Genomic DNA, 18,342 nt, shown 5'->3' with positions numbered 1-18,342 from the left:
TGGGTGAGACGCCCTCTGTTTCTCACAGTGGCCACTAAGAAGGAGACATAAAACCTATACTGACCGTTGCAGACGTAATCTGAAGAAACGTGAGAGTACTTCCCCTTCCCCCCTACCCACAAAGAAGGTCGACCACTGAGCTCTATCCCATGCACCAGGTATCAACGTACGGGTGTGGCCACTACAGGGCTCGCCAGGCTTGCTCAGGGAAGAGGAATGAGCTGCCCAACAGTTTATGCCTTGGGGAACCAAGATCAGCTACCAAAAAGATGGGGGAATGTCATTCTCAGCCCCCTACTCACTCACCACGATCAGACAGGACAGCATTGTAAATGATCATTGAGTGACACGATATATAGGTGGATCTCCCACACTCCTCATGTCAAAAAGCAGAGGGAAAACAGGACCAGCGGTACAGAAACATCCACATCGACGCCAGGATAATAGCATAAAGAGATGGTGGAGTCCAGACATGCCAATGCAGGCTGACGGAGGACTGAGAACATGGCAATGAACAAATAGGGTTTCCAACTAGGGCCAGTTTATGGTAACGTTCCAAATGCAATTCACCCAAATCAAGGCAGAACTGAAACAGTCATTACAGGAAGTCACAGCTGACGTTGCTAATCTTGAAGAGAGGGTGGACATATCTGAAAGTGCGGTATAGGATTTGGTGGATGATTCCAAAAGAAATGATGAGGTACTGGAACATTTGTCACACCTATCGCACAACTTAGAAATCCAATGCGAAGATTTAGAAAATCGCTCCCCTAGATCTAACACGTATCAAATACCTGGTGGAGTTTGTCAACGATAAATCCCTGAAAGCTACAGTGCAGCAATTGTTTGTGGATCTCATAGGGGGAAATGAAGGCATCCATAGAGTGGGCCCTCAACGAGCTAAATTGGACTCCTGGCCAAGGGACGTGCTTGCCGCAAGTGCTTCTTACGCTTAGAAGGAACAGATATTAAGAGCAGCATGAAACTCGGGCCGATAAATATCAATGTCTCTGAAGTGCAGTTATTTCAAGACTTTGCCCTCCTCTGTTGTAGCGTAGATTGGGCTATGGGCCCAGTCGTACGGTTCCTGGCACAAAAGCAAATCAAATATAAATTGCCATTTCCCTTCGGATTGCTTTTCACGTGGGAGGATCGGCAGTATTGGATCACGACCTGCCACAAGGGACTTCATATCCTACGACTACAGGATGAGGGTGGTGCGAATCAAGACACCCACAGAAGAACCGAAAGACCGGAGAGGAGGGGTATAAAACCATGGCAATGGAAAACTGTGATGAAGAAGGGCAGCAGAAAATGAAAAGGGGGCTGAGAACACAGAATCTTTCTTTCTTGGCTGGCCTGCATTATCGACCCAGGGGGTCTCAACCAGGAGAGTTTAGGGGAGCTTTATCATGCTAAGGACATCACTGGCTAGCGATCAAGGCCTGCATGCGATATGCAGTAAGGCACTGAATCATGGGGACTAGGAGGCAGGGACGGGTCGGTGGGAATCCGTAAGTGGGGCTTAGTACTCCCCACGACACCTCTCTGGGTTTTTTAGGGGGCCAATTCCCCAGGGCACGGCACCCATGCAATCGCAGGAAAGAGGAGGTTTGGAGGAAATGTTGGGGATCAGGGGGAGTTTTGGTTGGTTATGGTTGGTTGTAGAGAAGGGGACGGACAAATCTGCCGAAGGGGGAAAGCTTGAGGCATTACCAAGGGGCTACACTAGGCGCACTATGGCACAGAGTCACTGTGACGTCCATTGAACATTTGACCTATAATGTGAGGGGCATGAACTCCCCGGTCAAGAACAAGAAATTGGAAGCATATTTAAGGGGGGGGGGGAAACAGATATTGTAATGTTCCAAGAAACTCATGTTTGGAAAAGGGAAAATCAGGATGAGGGGTTACTCCCAATTACATCGAGCTAATGCTAAAAAATAAGACATCCGGGGTACTTATGCAATACATGACAGACTGACCGCACAGGTCCTAGAAAGTAAGTTGCATCCAGGAGGGCGTTCACTCTTCCTGAATGTAAAAATAGGGACATGCATGTACACCTTACCGACTATATACGCTCCCAACATAGGACAGGATGGCTTTTTAAGGGGAACATAATTTTGGCAGGAGATTTCAACATGGCTTGGGTCCCCTAAATCAACAGGAGAACAAGATCCGCCCAGCACATAATGGCACCAGACCCTGAAACAAAAACTAACTACTATGGCCCTTCACGATGTATGGTGCACAGCTAGGGGGCAGGCTCAGGGCTATACATATTATTCCCATGTACAGTCTTCCCTGTCAAGGATAGGTTATATTTGGGTCTCCACCTGAATAGTAGGAACGGTAAGAGGGATGAAACTGGCGACCATTTCGCTCTCCGACCACGCCTCCGTCACAATACAGATGGCAATAGGGAATGCATCGGGAAGCTTATGGAAGTGACACCTACGACGTTGTTGCAAGACCTGTTCATAGCAACATCAATTAAAGAAAGGATTGATGCGTACTTCGTACAGAATGAGCCCCCTCATGTCACCCCTGTAACAGTTTGGGACGCCTTTAAGGTGGTACTAAGAGGCCACATAATAGCCTGAAAGCAGATGGGGACAGGCAACGTCGACTGTGGGAGATGGAATTAGAGAGCAAATTAAGGGACATTCAGACAAAGATAGCAAAAGGCCCTACTAGGAAACTGCAAAGAGCAATGAAACACATCCAAGGACAGTTACAAATGATCCACACAAAATGGGCTGAAAAAGCCCTCTTGCTCAATATGCAGACAAGCTTTTGGCCAGGCAATTGAAAGAGAAAATCCTTACCCAGACAATCCTGAAGTAGGCAAATGATATAGGAGAGTATGAGACCACCAATGAGGGGATTATGAGAATATTCCAGGGCTTCTATGCTAAACTGTATGCCTCCGAATATCCGGTTGGGGATGAACAAGAAGCCTATCTAAATAGAACCCCTTTACCAAGCATTACGAAGGAGGAGAGGGATCGGCTGAAGGGGAAAATCCAAGAGGCGGAGGTGCTAAATGTGATTGGATCAATACCCAACAACAAAGCGTTAGGTCCAGATGGCTACATCGCACATTTTTATAAACAATTCCAGTATTCCTTGGCGCCGCGCCTCACTAGGCTATTCAACTCCTTTAGGTCAAAGGGAACAATAACAAATTCAATGAATGAGGCCAAAATAGTAGTCTTTCCCAAAGTGGGTAAAGACCCACAGCTCCCCGGATCATATAGACCTATAGCGCTGATAAATGCAGACGCTAAAATATATACAAACATTTTGGCAAATCTGCTCTGGGAACTCTTAGCGAAACTAATAGGTCCGGATGAATCAGGGTTTATCCCTCAGAGACAGACTCACGATAATGTATGCAGGGTCTGCCACCTATTTGAGAAGACGGCCATAACGCAAACACCAGAGATCCTGGTCTTACTGGACACTGAAAAGGTGTTCGACAGAGTCAAGTGGTCTTTTCCATTTCGGGTGATGGAACTAATGGGGCTGGGAACGGGGTTTCTCTGAATGGTACAGGCCAATTATGCATCTCCCTTGGTCCGACTGGCAATCAAAGGGACACTATCCAGCAGAATATACTTAGCCCAAGGCCACAAACAGGGTTGCCCCCTAACCCCCCTATTGTACGCTATCTATATAGACCCCCTGCTGCGCAGCTTTGGGAATCGGACCATATTAAAGGTAAAGGCATGGCCGGTATTGAACATACAGCTAACAGCTATAGCGTTTGCGGATGATCTGCTGATCGCATTAGCAGACCCCGAAACATTGATGCCAGCACTGATGGCAGAACTAGATGAATCGGTCGACACTGACTCCTTGGAGCGGTTGCAAACCCTTACTCAATTGACAAAGGTGGAGAACAGCATTAAATATCTAGGAGTTGTCATAACAGAGTCCCCAGAACAGCTCTATGGAGCAAATTTCCCTCAATTACTCGCTCAGGTAAATGTACATCTACACAGATGGAATCCCTTAGCGTCTTCCTGGATGGGAAGGCTGACGGTAGTAATCATTTTGATTTTACCCATAATCCTATACTACTTTCAAGCACTTCCAATCCACATACCTAGATCTTTTTTTTTTAGCAACCTGATCAAATTGGTGACAAGGTATATTTGGCCCAACAAACCCTCCAGGATAACAATGACCACCCTGACCTCACCGAAACAACGGGCGAAATGGGCATCCTCCCTTTGACAGATATTGTGAGGCGGCACAACTGCGGGTTATAAAATAATGGTTCACGGGTGAGGGGTATAAGATATGGGTGTGGCAAGATAGAGTGGACACGTGCACACCTCTAACAGGACTCCTATTGTTAAGTGGGAACTACAGGCCCCCCAATGTGAAGGTTAGCAAAATTGTTAGCAAACTGGTTGTGGACATGTGGGATTCAGCAATTTGCTTAGGAACCTTGACCACGTTCCTACCGTTGTTACAGAACCCAGAGTTCCCGCCTGGTATGGAGCCCACAGCTTTTAAAACCTGGACGATAGCGGGATGCCTGAAAATAGGGGATATGTACTAGGGCCAATCTATTAGGACATTTGAAGACTAGACACAACATGGGGTTGGGGGAAGAGGACAGATACCGTTATCCCAAATTAAGGCACTGGTTATACACCTCAATGGCAAAAGCAGTAGCCACACGACAGCTGACGGCCTTTGAGGTGTTCATCACATCCCAAACTGGCTCAAAAAAGCGAATCTTGAATCTGTAAAGACTGTTAACAGATGGCACAACCTTAGCGCAATGGAATTATATTAAAGAATGGGGCACCACACTCGGTAACACAATACCAAAAGAACATTGGGAACACCTTTGGAGATCTATTCCTAAACTCACTTGCTCCTGTGAGGAACTCATGATGACAACAGTAAAGACATAAACAAGTGATCACAGTTCAAGGGTGTTTATTTAAACTGTATGCAGGTTGGAAAAACGGCTAATGTAAACCTAAATCTAAGATGGGAGCAAGCATTGACCATCAAATGTAAAATAAGTCAGTCCTAGTGGCGCTGTGTCAAATAATAAGAGCCTATGCTGAGAAACCTATTGCCAAATCTTACAACTAATACAAAAAGGGTGTGGGATGGTTTTTAAAGAAAAGAAAGAAGTGTTCGCAAATAATATGTCAGGATGCGGTAGCCTGGGACTCCCTTCCCCACGTTTTGTGCACAGGGTAAGATGGGAGCTTGGAGTACAGCACACACTCAAGCTTTCCCAGCACGAGTTAACAGTTCCAATGGCAGCTATCAGGACCGTTGATGGTCAAGTTTCTTTCCTCTTGAAAGTCTCTTGCCTTCGAGGGCCTGATGTATTCACTAACAAAAGAAACACACAAAAGGGTTCTTTTCTGCAGTTCATGTCGGATGATGACTTCACCCCTGGGACCTCCTCTTCCGGGCGCTGACCCCTTCAGAAAACTTTGGGTGATGGTTTCACCCTTGGGTCCCCCTTTTCTGGCCGCTGACCCTTTTCAATCGTATTTCATAAAACTGAATAATAGTTCCTTCTCTTAATGGGTTTTGGGTGATGCTTCACCCCTGGATCTCCCTCGTTCGGGCTCGGACCCGTCTCAACTGCTGCCCTCCTCCCTGCCGGCTTCACTATGGCTTTGCACAAATCTTCTGCTATCGTTTTCATACAAAGGGCCTCATTACAAGGGTGGCGCTCCCGTAATGAAGGGTGCCGGTACGGGACCGGCACCCTTCATTACGGGAGCGCCTATTACGAGGTTCCCTTTGCGGGACCCGGAACAGATGTCTGGTAAAACCAGACGTCCTTTCCGAGTCCCGCGAGGGGAAGAGGGAGCTAATAACGGGCCATTCGTAATGTGCCCGTTATTACCTCCCTCCCCATTCCCATTGAGCCCTACGGGGCCTCAAATGGGGATGGGTTCCTGCAAGGAGGAATTACTGGGTCCTCCAATGTCGGAATGACCCATTAATTCCTCATTGCAGGAACCCGGTATTAGAGCCCGGTATGGAGGCAGCCATGGCGCTAATTGCACCATGGCTGCCTCCATACTCGTAATGAGGCCCAAAGCCTTTTCAAAAGTTTGCAGTGAACCTTCCTTTCTCGGGTTCACATGATCAGGGTGATAATGGCTTCCCCCCAACCCCCTTCTTCAAGGCACAGACCCTTCACTTACCATGTTCAATGTCTTTTTAAACAGTTCCGGTGGACATCCCTTGGCCGGGTTTACCTTTGTCAACACACTTTCTTGGACTTTAGACTTTACCGCCTTCTCGTTAGCAACCCTCTTCTGGGTTTACTCTTGCCAACTTCACATTCGTATTTAATTTACTTTCAATGTTCACGAGATTCACTTCCCTTTTACTTTCACCATGTTTGTAAATCAAAGTATTTCGATTGCACAGGGATGTTGCTAGACCGCCTGTATGACCACTTTGACCTCTTTTAGTGACTCTCCTACAGCCTTCTGGTTTCTGTAGTTTTACTCAAACGGGGATCGACCAGAGTCTCTCGAGTTAACACCTATGTGGTGTCGGTTCCCTCTGTAGCTGGTCTCCCCTTAACACTTTTTACAGTTCTTTGAACTTAGTTCAATTTGCCACTTTGTGGCTTTCGTTCACCATAGCCCGGCTCTTATCGCCTCTCCACTCGATTCACTGACTGTGATGCACTGCTTGGCTTTCTTCGTAACTTTGGTCGAGTCTGGTACCACACAAGCAGGAGTTTCCCTCGCTCCCTCTTATCAGCGTTGACGTGCTCTGTGTACCGTTGCCATCTGCAGACACTGGTGCTATTGTTCACGGTCTTAGGCTCTCTTCCATGAAGGTTCTGCGGTCCTGGGACGAAGGGGGCAAGGTCGCTTCTCTCCTCGCCACCCCTCACTGCCCGCCGTCTTTCTCCTTCTCTTGAACTGCTCTGCCTGGTTGGCCATCTCGTCGTGCTGTCTGCCGTGCTTGTAGTGTGCTCTCTTGCTCCACCTTTGATCCCTCTAGGGAAAGGAAAGTGCTGTCAGGTGTGTACGATTAAGGTCAATTGCCTGACTTTGCCTGACCCTCGTATTGGGACATGTCAGGTGTACAGCTTTAACATTAGTCTGTTTTCTGTCATAATGTAAGGAATTGTTCATGTGAGAGAAGCAGGAATAACTGGGATTTTTATCCTAAAATAAACAAGAGGGTTTGTGGGAATTGTAGTTGGTTATATTTGACTGAGAGTTTGGTAAAGGATAATTAGATGGACGGGATTGGTAGGGATTTTGAAGCAACTGGGGATAATCAGAGTGGTGAACTGAACAAAGGGGATTGTGAGGAACGTAATGTTTTGTCAAGGGAGATTGGGGTACGGAAATTAATTATTAGAGGGACATGGGAATATCTGAGTAGAAGACAGGATAGCAGAGATTCTCGGAGTTGAGGTTTTTAAAGGTTTTACCAGATGTGAATGGGTTGTTGGCTTTCCCTTTGGTTAAGGAAGATTCACTGGGTAAAGGGGATGATTGGGGGTAGCTTATAAAAGCTTCAGGGACTTCGTTCCCATCACTATCCTCCCTGTGATGGTACTGTGTCTCAACTGGGGTATTCCCCCCGAGCATAACACCGGGTTCCCCTACCCAGGTGACCCTCCCACACTAGTCCACCCCCAGGAACTGGAGCCAACAGCGATGGCTGTGTCCTGGCCACCTGAATACGGGATCCACGGGCTCTACTCGGGAGAACACCCTTGGGTTTTTCACACTCCATACATACAAGAGAAATGTGGTATCGAATGATGGTACAGTGGTACTATACTCCAGAGAGGCTTTGCACAATGTATCTGACTCTCTCTCCCCTCCAGCTCTGCTGGAGGATTTGCAAAACTAGCGGGAACTGGAAGCATATCTGGTGGGACTGTCCCGTCGTCAGACCTTTCTGGGATGGGTACCGACACATATGGAAGGGATTTTCCCAGATTTGGGAGCAACAGAGGTGGGGGTATGGTTGTGTAACAAAAAAGAAAATGTATTCCCAAAGGTAGAAACTCAGCTTAATGACCCTCCTTATAGCAGTGTGGTTAGCAGTAGCGCTGCAGTGAAAACAAAAGCAAGTGCCTTCCAACCAGGATTGTCTTCGAAAGGTGTGAAACTTTGTTTTGCTAGAATGGGCAACGCACTTCATTCAGGGTGGCCTAATCTCTTTTAAACGCACCTGGGAGGACGTTCTGGGGTACCACCAAAGCAACTATATGCTACAAAGATGCTCTCACAGAATAAGGATTCAGGACATGATGTGAACGCTGTAGCACTGCTAGCCTCTTTGTTGAAATGGCACATGCTCCTCTGACATTGGGGAGGAGGGGTGGAATCTTGGGATGTTGTAGTTGGTGACATGTTTAATCGAAACAAATAAAAAAACCTTTAAAAAATAAAAAAATTAATTCCTCCATTGTTCGTCAAGTCGCCTTACCTACGCTATGACACAAACAAAAAGGGCATTTCTATATATTAAATCTTCTTTTGAAACTGGGCGCAGTCTCACCCTGGGTCTTCTCTTCTATACTAATTCTTACATGTGGTATTTTTCTTGGCTAAGCCACCAACCCAGAGAGACGCGACCTTAGTAAATTCAAGTGTTTTGAAAATAAATTGAACTCCATAATCAAGTTCGAATTGACATGTCGCCATGTTAGACCGGACCAACAGAGCCGAGATTTGGTGAAACTTTATGACACAAACAAGGTTGTGTTGAAGCTTGTTCTAAGCTTCATTCCTAAGGTGCTCACAGAGTTCCACCTCCAATCAGAAGTATTCTTACCAGTTTTGTTTGCAAAACCTACTGCGCCCGCAGAGCAGGCACTACATTTGCTGCATCTTTGAAGGGTTTTGAAGTTTTATATGGACAGAACTAAGGGTTTTCGACTAACTTCGCAACTGTTCGTAGCCTTTGGTGCCCCCAGCAGGGGACAACCCATTTCCAAGCAAGGCATTGCGCGATGGTCCACCTCAGCGATTACAATGGCACATGCGCAGGCTGACAGGCTACAAGGGCCTATATGAGCGCATTCTACCAGTGCAGTGGGATCATCTGTGGCATTATGAGCAGGAACCCCCCTGCCAGACATCTGCGGTGCAGCTACCTGGGCAGTACCGCACACCTTCATGAAGCATTACTGCATGGAAAGACGAGGGGATGGAGAGGCAAGAGTCAGGAGAGGCGTCTTGCAACGCCTGTTTCAATAAGGTATACCTTTCGTCCCTGCCGCCTCCTGTTCATTGCTGGCAACTGCTGTGTATTCTGTTCAAAGCATGTGAATCCATGAAAGATCCAATGCTGGAGAAGGAGTATGTTGCTTACCTCTAACTCCTGTTCTACAGCATTGGTATCTTTCATGGATTCACATGTGCCTGCCATCTGCCCCGCAGGGAGTAAGACTGCAATACAGTAGCTCTCATCTCTGTGGGGTTAGAATCTGAATTTGGCCTCTTGGTTGGATTTAGATACTTGACATCCCATTGGCTGGTGTGTAATACACCCAAAAGGACAGTGATGGGCTACTAAAGTGAGCCTAAAAAGATTTACTATATATTATAATACTAAGGTTACGGGGGATTCCCAGCCTGTTGCCAGGGAATATTCAAAGCATGTGAATCTATGAAAGATACCAATGCTGGAGGACAGGAGGTGCAGGTAAGCAACATACTCCTTCTCCTCATACACATTAAGCAGATCTTTTGGGAACCTTCGATGTGAAGAGGACCCAGAACCATCTCCAGATCCTCTGGCAGAAGCTTTTTTTCATTTTATATTTTTTAATTCTTGATTTTACAAGAAAAACATCCTTACAACAAAGGAGTTCAGAATAAACAGCGACCCACAGTAATCTTGAGACATAGCTTGGAGGCTTTGTATAAACCAGGAAAGGCAGTAGAGCACAAATTATTCCTCAAGATTAAGCAAATATTGTACATATGGCTCCCATACCTCTGGCAGACGGCCATGCAAATGCATAGTGCGGATGAATGCTGTCTCCATATCGTGACAATATGCCACGTCTTTCAGACAAATGTGCATGCTGGGTGTGGGGCTCTTCCACAGTGACATAGCAACCCTTCTACAAGCCATCACCAAAAAGCCAGTCAGACTGCAGACCGCCTGTGTGGTAGGTGCCTCGTGCATCCCAACAATGTCTCCATAGGACTATGATTGAGCTGTTCAGTGTCAGTAAGTGAAACCATGGACATCACTTCCCCCCAGTATCAGAATATATACAGACAGTCCCAGGCCAAGTGCACAAAATCAGCTGGACTGACGCCACATCTGGTGCACGTGTCCTTCGTGCCCGTGAAGTGTTTATCGAGTCTTAACGGGGTATGGTAAACCTGATGCATAAAAGTAAAATGAATCAACTTAAACTTAGAATTCAGGGAGACCTTTTGAGTTTGACTCCTCACATATTTTGCCAAATCATCCCTTTCCCTACCAAGATCCCTCCCAGTGCTGCATAGACACATTTCTCACCCACAGGATGTCAGACATAAAACTGTGATACAACCTGGAGACTATACAGCCCTCCCCCTGTGACTGTATCAATCCGTGCAGTAACTCACACATAGTGTGCTGCTTTGGGAATGAGGGAAACGCGACTTTAAAAACATTCTGCGCTCGAAAGTACATGAACAGGTCTACTGAAGTGGTCCCACCCCTGTCCTTCGCTTGTTGCAATGATATGAATGCATCCCCCACAAAATAGTCGCTAAAGGTCCGTATACCCACTTTTTCCACCCACCTTAGATAGGCCTTCTCCCCCGTAATCGCCATTCCGGCTACGTGTCTGACGGGAAGCCGTTGAGAGTACGGAGTATCAATGGCCATCTTGCAAGCCACTTTACGCCAGATAGTGCTGGTAACCTTCATGTGTATTGATCCTATCACCGCCCTTGAAGCAACCAGGATCACAGAATGTGAGAGGTTGGGGGCAGCCAGCGCTCTTTCCACCTGGACGTGGGGACGGATGAATTACATGGTATGCCAGAACGCCAGATAATGTGCCTGCGCCGCCCAGTAATACTGTTCCAAGTCTGGCAAGGCCAAGTCCCCCTTTTCATAATGCTGTATCAACGTGGCATAGGATTCCCTGGCTGGTTTTCCAGGGCAGATTGAATCTTAAGTAATCCCTTAAGAGCAGAGAAAGAAGCCAGTAAAAAGGATCAATGGAATGTTAAGAAACAAATAAAGGCATTTAGGCAAAATAATCATTTTCACTATTGAGATGCGGCCCATCCGAGAAAGAGGAAGGGTACGCCACCTCACCACTTGGTCCTGAAGAGAGCCAACGGCTCTCCCATAGTTTTCCCGGAACAGGGTGGACTGGTCCCGTGAGACCGCCACTCCCAGGTACCAAACACTTGCGGACTCCCACGCGAACCCAAAGTCGTCGTCAAACACCAAAGTCCCGCCAGTGAGTGGGAAAACTGCAGATTTGGCTTGGTTAATCTTCAGCCCGGAGAACTCCTCAAACTTCAACACCTGACACATTATCAGTAAGTTATGGGTGGGGTTGCTGAGAAATAAAACCACAGGCTTAGAGTCGAGTCATTGCGCTTGTGTGACCCACTCCAGCATGTTTGCGTCAATGCTCAAGAGGCAGACGTCGCCTGGTCGCGTCGTATAATGAGAACTAGCGTCTGTTCTTCCAGGAGGAAGCCTTGGTATAGACTGGCTGATCCCATTGAGCGCCACGCTTTTCTGAACTGATGAACACTTCATGCCAAGATAAAGGTAACTTCAAGTTGAAAGTGCAATGGCTGGATTCCTAGACAACTTGCGCTGGCCAGAATGTAAATGCATTGACTGGGGTGAGAAGAGAAACACACTTCCTTCTGTGTTAGCAGGTATTTTATTTTTATCAGGTTGGTGGATACCAATAGATGCCGCTGCCATCCACTCCGATCCAAAGGAGCTGAACCATGCCTTCCATACATGGGGTGTATTTTCCATCTTAGCTTTCTTTATTATAAACGCAGTGTCGAATGCACAGGTCAGAGGGGGCAGCTACAGTGATGGTTGTTTAGGACGGTCTAGAGCAGAATTATGGCTCGTTCTTAGCTTCATGATGGTGTTTGGTTCGCTTCTTGCTTCTGTGTGGAAATCCTTTTTGGAGCATATGTCACGCAAGGTGTCCCAGTTTACCCTGGACTTGCGACCTTCTTTCAAAATGCGCTCATATTTATTTTTTAGTACACTCATCTACAAATGTGGACCGACAGAAGAGTTATGGGGCCAAGAAGAACAATGACTAGAAGATTATTCCTCTAAAATGTGCATTGGTATTCTGGAGTAAAATTCTTTCTTGAATTTGGATATTTATTTATTTATTTATTTATTTATTTTTTTTATTTGTATTTAATCAAAATTAGATTTTTACAAAAGAAGAAGAAAAGTCTTTCTTTGTTGTTAACTGAGGAGAAAAAAAAAGGAAGTCTACCGTTTCCTGTGTGCACTGGCTTGCTCATGGTTGATTGAGGGTTTCGATTGCTAAATTTTTTTTTTGCAGGATTTTCTCCAAAGCAATGTCTATTAGCTTAGAAGCCGCTATTAGCCATCTAGTTTTAGCTCCCGTGATCAAACGATTCCACCAGACATTGTAGTCGATGGAATATGAAGATTTTAACATAGGGCCGAGAAAGGCCTCTCTTTCGTGGACAATTGAAGGACAAGTCATCAGAAGATGTTTGATTGTTTCTGTGGATTGGGAATCTACACATAGTCTGCAGGATTTATCTTTCGACGTGGCCCGAATTGCCAGAACCTCTTGCTTTTTGTAATTATTTGTATGACCTGTCAATCAAGATCTCATGAAACAATGCTCGTTTTCCAGAGGATTTTCGTTTGGCATTCTGTATAGTACGTTCCACCAATATGTATTGGAATGGTTTAGTTTATAACCAACGTAGTTAACTAGGTCCATAATGCCTATTAATTGCTATATACCTATCGATACTGTATGCATGAGCATATGAACGTACCATAAATAGTGTTCCAGGAATGTTTTTAGTATGAATTTTCTTTCCTAGTATGCATTTGTATTCGCAAGCACTATGCATATTTAGCCTTAATGTTTCAGCAAGACAACAGTGTAAGGAAAGGTACTGCTGCTCTCTTAATAGGGACACAGTGTAGACGGGGACATTTGTATTGCTGTGTATATTTTTCAACGGTATTTTGAAAGCAGATATTTATGAACGGTGTTAGCGACATTTAAGAAAAAATAAATTTAAAAAACCATGTCATCCGCATATAGAGAGATAATCGGCCTATGTGGACCAAGCAGTAGGCCCGCTGTAAATGCTGTTCCTGCAGGATAACCGCCAGGGGCTGCATTGCAAGAACAAAAAAAAGCTGGGACAATAGACATCCCTGTCTTGTCCTGCGTCCCATCTTTATGGCCTCAGACCGGTGACGCCCCACTACAATCTTCGCCATTGGGGCGGTATAAAAAAGTGATACCAGTGAGATGAAATGCTCGACCCAGACCAAGCTCCGGAGGACTGAAAACAGATGGGGCTATTTGACAGAGTCAAATGCCCTTTTCGGCATCCAACAGTACTGCTATCGCCTGTGTCTCAGGCGCCAACGATGAACGTATCTCAAAAAAGCTGCACGAGTCATATGTCGTGTTCCTGCCTGGTATAAACCCTGACTGATCTGCCAATACCAACCCATCTACTCACATAGATTCTGCCATACTCGGTCGGGCTCTCTAGCGCCACCCCCATCCCCTGGAAGAACCTTGTGAAGCCTGTAACTCGGCAAGCGCCACCTGCTGATCCGTCCTTTTGACTCTCAACTCTCCCAAAGTCCACTTACGCTAGGTTGAACCCAAGCTCTTTTCCCAGGTGCCTGAGCATCTGCTTTTTCAGTTAAAAATGTCTTCACTCTATGAGGTTGTGACAGACAAATGTTCAGAAGAGGCACCCTCCTCATCTCTTTCTACAGTAGCTGCAGTGGCAGCTACTCCATTACTGCTGCTGGGCACAGCCCCAGCATCGCTACAAGTACCATTAGATAGGGGAGGGTACACCATTACTGCTTTCAAAATCCAGAATCTTGACAATTAATTCAGCTTTGGTGCCAAAGATTGTGAGACCTCTGTTACCAAACAACCTTTTTTTAAGTGATCCTCTTTGGAAGAAATAAGTGAAAGTGATGCTTACAATTGTATAGTAGGTATGCAAGTCAATCAAAGATCACAGTGTACTGTGTAAGTATTGTCCAGACACTTCATCAGGGGACAACACAGAGGTACCCAATACCTGATCTTCACTGAACAACCAATTTGTTAAGTGGAGTGGAAACCCCACCGCTGTACAGCAATTTGTTAGGGCTGGATTTCTATACTCTGGCCTGGTGGAGAGATGTATAGGAGGCAAACCTAGTTTGGTGACAGGGACAGCTGGGAGCTGTAGCCTAACCAGTTGAAGGTAGCAAGGGGAGTGGTCAAGTCTAAGTCTCAGGAAGGGTTATCCTGGTAAGGGACCCTTAATGAGTCCACAAAGTGAAAACTCAAGGAATACACTTAGACAAACAGCTTTAAAAATATTTATTTATGGCCATATAACACTATGAAAAATTAGTACTATCATGTAATATCACACAATACCAAATAAATTGTACATGTATACAATCACTGGTGTTGGGAAAAATACATAACAAACCCCTGCAAAAGGAAGGTAAGTATTAGTATGTGGCACAACAGGTCGGCATGGTGCCGAAAAGTTCACCAAAATTCCACAGTTTTGTGAGACCCGAAAAAGTTAGTGGAGGGCTACTGGGCTCCAATGAAGAGTTCCAAATGGTAGAGGAGAAGTTGTTCTAGCTAACAAACTTTTCCCCCACTTTCGGAATGCTTGTGCGAGCAAGCAATGGCAAAGCCAAACTATTATAAAACGTTAAAAACGTTACCAAACGTTTAAAGGGAGATATGGGGTTCAGGTAAGTACTGTTACAATTCACCCCCATACTTTGATTTTTCTTAGGACCTGGCAGGTCTCTAGAAGAGGTGCAAAGGTCGCATTTCCCGCCGTTAGCTACGGTCCTTGATGCCCAGGGGTTGCAGGTTCGAACACTTCTCTGGTCGTCGTCAATTGCTGGTGCAAAGTCTTCAGGATGGAGAATGCAATAGAACTTGATGCAGGACCCCTCTCAACACAGGACTGGATGCAGGAAAGCTGTTTTAGATGACGGCAACCAATGCACTTTGACGCAGGGGGACACACGTGTCACAGTTGGACTTCGCCTCGTATCTCGGGTCCCCTCAATGATGGAACCATAAAATTTGGCAGAGTTCAGTCCTGTAGCACAAACGGTTGATCCCCAAAGGTCAGAGCCTCAACGCGGAACAGCGACGTCTGCGGCACGGTAGCCCGAACTATGAGCTGAGCGGCCACTGGGTGATCCAAGGGCACTTCCGAGGGCTCTTCTTCACGAAGCTCCTTCGCAGGACTTCTGAAGATCACCTACAAGACAGAACTCTTCGAGGACAGCAGCAGAAGTTGGTTCCCAACAGGTCCACAATCTCCTTACATGTCTTGCAGTAGGACAGGAGACTTGGCTCCTTCAGGTTTCTTCCACGATCTCTGTGGAATGGGTGCAGCGGTCCTCTTCTTATCCAAAAGGCAAGCAGGAGCCGAATCTCCCCCTAGAAAATCAAAGATCTGACCCACACACACACACACACCCCAGGAGTAGTCCAATTAGAACCACTGGTGGCACAGCTCATGAATACCATTCAGACACACTGAAGTCAGTTTGTGGATTGCAACCAGAAAGTCCCAACCCACTTCGTTGCAGCAAACGCACATGACCCTGCAGTAGCCCGCTAAAAGCCTCTCCTTTTCTGGGAAGTGGAAGTCCATATAAGGATTTGCCTAACCTCACAGGTCAGGAAGAAGGGTTAGTGACAAGATGGGCAAGGGACTAACGAAAAACCTTGTGGCACGGCCATGTATGGACCCTAGCCACAGTTGGTAGCCAAACGCGGTAAGGCTAATTAAAAATAGCACAAAGTAATGGCTGCCATCGGCTTGTCCCTTAGGCACACATAAAGTAGCCAAATATCCTATGAGTGTTAGTGTAGGGCAAAGCAAAAGGTGTACACCGTTGTACTGCATTGTACAATGATAAAAAGTTACCAAACGTGGCAACAATGTAACAAAGCTAAGGGAATCAATGTTTCCCATTACTGGCAGCCTGAAGGACATGTCAGTTTCCCCGGGACAAATTAGCAAAAAACAGTGTAGGGAAGCTGAAGACTTCACTGCACTGCAGAAAGTTTTGGTCTGATTCAAAAATAAAAGCAAAGGGTTTGGAGGTCCATAAAAATGGAGGGAAAGGTGCTGCAAAGAGAAATCTTTCCTAACAGTTATGTTGCACTATTGCAGTAGTATTGTGATTTGTACCAGTTACCACTGCTTTTTTTATGGTCTCCAGGCGCTCACTTGGATCTGAAATTAAAACTGGGGGGATGAAGCGTTTAGGGAAGTAGAGGGAAAAGACAGCTCTTGCCCTTTGCTGTTATTGCATGCACAACCAGGCGCAACTGACATCTGTGTAGGTGTGTTTTATAGGTGAATAGTGATTTGCACACCAGAGGTTTCCAGACCTACAAATGTCTGGGTAGGATCTAGCTGTTTTGGCCAGTGGACAGGTTTGCACAAGTGTAAAGTTGTGACTGTTCTGGTGTGGGTTGAACATTTGTTTAGCCGTTTGTGTTGGTGAGTTTGGTGAGCTTCTGGTGAGTGAGGGAGGATGAAACGTGAATTTGTTAGTGGGTTATGTCCTTTACGCTTTGTATGCAAGCAAAGTTAGTTTTGTTGTACTTGAATCTTTCTGATTGGCCTTGTGGCACAGCACTTTTTGAAAGAGGGTTTAAGTTGTAACCTTTGTTCCGGTTTACAGTCATGTTTAAAAGAATATTGTTTGATTTGTTTGCCTGTGCTTGAGTATTGAGCACTCCAAATGTGTTTTGTGTATGTTCCATCTGAGTGCTCCTCCAGGTTTGCTCCTGGTTAGTTGGTTCCTTGTGTTCTTCCTGGTGGTTCTTGATGGGTGGGCGTAAGGCTTTCCAGTGGCAGTGATGCTAGATAGATTGTGCATGTTGTCCCAAGATGATTAGATTTTGCATGTTTATTATTTTGTGACAAGCATATTAAGTAGTCGGTTAGGGAAGGATATCTGGGCATCATAGCATCCTTTAAAAACATTTGCATAAAAAAGTGGATTTAGTGTAAAGAGTGGTAGAATAACCGAATGCACCTATGGTGACAATACGCATCTTAGAAGGCCCCCCCCCCCATCAATTAAAAAAAGTAATACTCTCAAAGACTGGCCCGATATGCCATAAGTAATACCGAGTAATAATAATAGGGTGAAGCACTGGCTTGAGGAAGATGCAACATCACCAGGGTGCAGTTAATGATTGTGGTGTGTATGAAAATGTTTATCTGCTAATACACTGGTAATTTATCTGCCTCAGATGAGAGATAGATTTACCACAAGGGAGGACTTGAACTGTGTAGTGTGGAGCAAAGATAGAGTCCCCTTTTGTGATGCAAGTGAACCGCAAAGGTGGATTTCACTGTTGTGACATGTCCATGCAACAAAGATAGTTTCTAGATATGGGCTATAAAATTTAAAGGTGAACAGTACATGTACGAGAAGGCACACAGGTGCAATACATGTGCCATAAAGTACCAAGGTACCCAAAGCATATCATTTATAAGATAAAAAGGTACAGACCTGGTTGTCAGGAATAAAAGGTAGGTGTTCAAATGCACTTGGCTTTCGCAAGACAACCTTTGTGTGGCTTGTATTAAAATGTCAAAATGTAAAAGGAGAATGGGAGCCAGCTGTCAAGAGTATCTGTGGCTGCATGTGATGTCACCCACTGTCTGCCCTGTCTGTGCAGGACAACAAAGGGTGCATCCCGCAGGAGTATTTACACCCAAAAATCTCAGCAGGTCAACTAAGCATAGCACCTGAGCAAGATAGATTGAGGTTTGAGACTGCTCTCAGCCTACCTACTAACCAACATACAAAATAATGTGAAAGGGGTACCTTCTGGTTTTTATATCCCAAGTAGCCCTTCCTCTTCACCCTAAAGTTCTTGTATCTTGTATTCATTGGCTCTTTGCTCATGGTAATGAGTGGAGTCTTAAGACTGCCCCTTTCCCTCCTCTGCCCATTTCCTAATCTTCGTTTCACACAGTATCTATTTGAGACAGACAGGATTTGTTGTTGGCAAAGTGAAACAATTAAATATAGGCCGTATGCGGAGGTCGG

At 45.7% G+C, this 18,342-nt stretch overlaps 1 pseudogene; it reads left to right on the top strand.

The window, feature by feature from the left end:
• The first annotated feature begins 11,803 nt into the window (after positions 1-11,803).
• On the top strand, positions 11,804-12,348 carry LOC138527924 (transmembrane protein 50B pseudogene; annotated as a pseudogene).
• The last annotated feature ends 5,994 nt before the right edge of the window (positions 12,349-18,342 follow it).

The sequence above is a fragment of the Ambystoma mexicanum genome, chromosome 7q (assembly GCF_040938575.1).
Source record: "Ambystoma mexicanum isolate Mex_15411 chromosome 7q, UKY_AmexF1_1, whole genome shotgun sequence".
In the NCBI taxonomy this organism is placed as follows: Eukaryota; Metazoa; Chordata; class Amphibia; order Caudata; family Ambystomatidae; genus Ambystoma; species Ambystoma mexicanum.
The sequence above is the reverse complement of the archived record's forward strand: the minus strand, read 5'-3'. Positions and strand labels throughout refer to the sequence as shown.